This window comes from Orycteropus afer, unplaced genomic scaffold (assembly GCF_000298275.1).
Source record: "Orycteropus afer afer isolate SDZICR_OR568_19922 unplaced genomic scaffold, OryAfe1.0 scaffold00145, whole genome shotgun sequence".
Taxonomy (NCBI): Eukaryota; Metazoa; Chordata; class Mammalia; order Tubulidentata; family Orycteropodidae; genus Orycteropus; species Orycteropus afer.
This window is the reverse complement of record NW_006921732.1, coordinates 2,849,835-2,852,452: the sequence shown is the minus strand read 5'-3', so window position 1 is coordinate 2,852,452 and position 2,618 is coordinate 2,849,835. Positions and strand designations below refer to the sequence as shown.

Sequence of the window (2,618 nt, the reverse complement as noted above, 5' to 3'; positions counted from 1 at the left end):
CTCCTCGGAAGGAAGGTTGGGCAATCCTACTTCCGTAGTGATACTGCCTCGGAAACCCAAGGAGGGGTCGCTATGACTCGGGGCCGACTCGACGGCACATAACAACAACAACAACATGTTAAAAAAGCAAATAAGCGGAGTCAAGTGGAAAACAGCAACTGGAAAGATTAGATGGAAACCTTAGGGAGCAGTGAGTTTATGTTAATAAAGGAGGAACAACTCAGAAAAGGAGGGTGAGAATGGTTGTAGAACTGCAAGAATATGATCAAATGTCATCAAACTGTATGTGCAGAAACCTGAATAAGTATACGTTTTACTGTGTATATTTTCAGCAACAACAATGAAAAGTAAAATAAATTATTATAAAACAACAACAAAACCAACAAGCAACAACAAATCTAACTGCCAAAGCACTGACGAAGAATATAACTTTTACTGAATTTTTTTTTAAACAGGTTCAGAGGAAAGGGTTACACATCACACAGCAAAACTTCTCTCTAAATATTTCTTTCTTTCTCCAGGGAGTTTAAATCTCTCACTTCAAGCCTTTGCCACCACCCTCCTCCTCAGCCTTTCTTTCCCTTTTACTGTCTTCATTCCCTCTTCCCCCAACTTGAATCTTCTCTTTTAAGAACGATAAAGCACTCTGTCTAAAATTTGTTCTCTGTTCATCTCTTTATTTTCTTCAGAATTCATTCTTCTCAGAAAGAATTTAAATGTGTGTGTGCGTGTGTGTGTGCATGTGTGTGTGTACAGTTGCAGTGGTTGGAAAATTAGAAATCATAAAAAATGTGTTTTTAATTTTCATATGAATATTATTTATTTGATATGAAAACATTTGAACAAGGTAGGTGTTATCATTTCTATTTTACAGATGAGAAAATGGAGGCAAGAAATTTGCTCAAGGTGCATAAGTGAGAAGCCAGGTTTTGAACCCAGTCTGTCTGGTTCTAAAGACTGTCCTCTTTCTAATCCACCCTACTGCCTTCAGTTTAGTGGGAACACAGGCATATGACTAACCTTATTAAAAAGCAGAATGAGAGACAGAATTTTATATTGGTCAGGTATTGTGAGATCACAGAAGATGGCATGACTACCCAACTGGGGGCTTTTAGAGGGGAGGTATTAATTGTTCTTTGAAGAATGAGTAAGATTTTAATAGACAGAAAAGGAAGTAGAGGAAATGTAATTAGGGCAGAGTTCAAAAGCTCAAAGGCATGAAATTCAAATGTAAGGAGAGAAATGGTGAGACTCTTTCATGTGTGTGTGTGTGTGTGTGTGTGTGTGTGTTTGTGCATGTGTAGACTGTCAGGGCAATAAAATGGGAACTGAGGTTAAAAAACGAGGTTAAAACCTATTCCTGGAAGCCTTTGAAGTTCAAGCTAGGGAGTTCAGAGTTTTATTTCCTAAGCATTGATGTCATTGAAAGTTTGGGAAGAGTGGAAGGAAGAAGTGATTTTGTCATGTATGTTTTATTTTAATAAATCTTTTGCAAAAAGGCATTGCACACAGAGAGAGCTACAAGAAAACAGAAGAAAGAAGTAGGATGCAGCTTCTATGTCTCTCATGAGTTTTCCCATCATTCAAGACTATAAAATTCATTTAGAATATCTCCAGATGCAATGTACTACAATAGGAAGTGAAGGATAGAGGAAAAGCTGGCGGCTAACTCCATTCCTCAGGAATCAAGGAGAACACTCGCCAGAAGATGAGATAGAGGTGTAGGAGAAGAAGAAGAAAAAAAAAAAATGACTGTAGCCGACCTGAGAGCCCTGGTGGCATATTGCCTAAGACATTTGATTGCTAACCCCAGCCACTCCTCAGAAGGAAGATTGGGCAATCAACTTCCATAGAGATACCATCTTAGAAACCCAAGGTCACAAATCAACTCGATGGCAATGATTTTTTTTTTTTCCAGTAGCTGATCTATTATGCTCTTTGAACTCTGAAAGGGCACATTAGACCCATTCCAGAGATGAGAAAGTATGTGACGTGCCCGAGGGAAACAGGTAATGACTGGAGTTGGCACAAGAAAATCTAGCAAATTTCCAAGCCTAGCAAGAGACAGAAAAATGCTACAATTTCTTATTACTTCCATCTTGCCCCTTATTCCTCTGCAGTGGGACCCCAAAGAGCCTTTTATGGCTTAGAACAACCCAGGGTATATGATAAGAGAAGTGGGGAAGGCATATACCTACCTAGAAGACAGAGAAATGGCAGAAAGAGAACATGCTTTTGAGCTAGACAGATTTGGTATTCTTACTCTGTTATTTCCTACATGTATGACCTTAGGGAAGTTACTTAAGCCCTCTGGGCCTTAGTTTCTTCATCAGGAAGATGGAAATAATGTTGTGGTTCATCAGCATACTGGATTGTAAACAGGAAAAATCAAAACATATCATTTTATACAAAAATGGAGTGTATTAGAAGAATATAGCAGAATTCACAGAATTGATTGAAAAGATGGAGAATCAGACTTGGAAATAAGACCATAGCTACTCTATCAGGACAGTCATTGCTTCTTTTTTTAAATTGTGATTTGGGTGAAGATTTACAGAGCAAATTCACTTTCCATACAGCAGTTCACATACACTTTGTCTCATGACATTGACCACAGT

The 2,618-nt window shown here is 38.3% G+C and overlaps 1 protein-coding gene across 1 annotated transcript in view; it reads left to right on the top strand.

Moving 5' to 3' along the window:
* LOC103201284 (calreticulin-like) overlaps positions 1–2,618 on the top strand; it is a 103,925-nt gene that overhangs the window by 28,635 nt on the left and 72,672 nt on the right.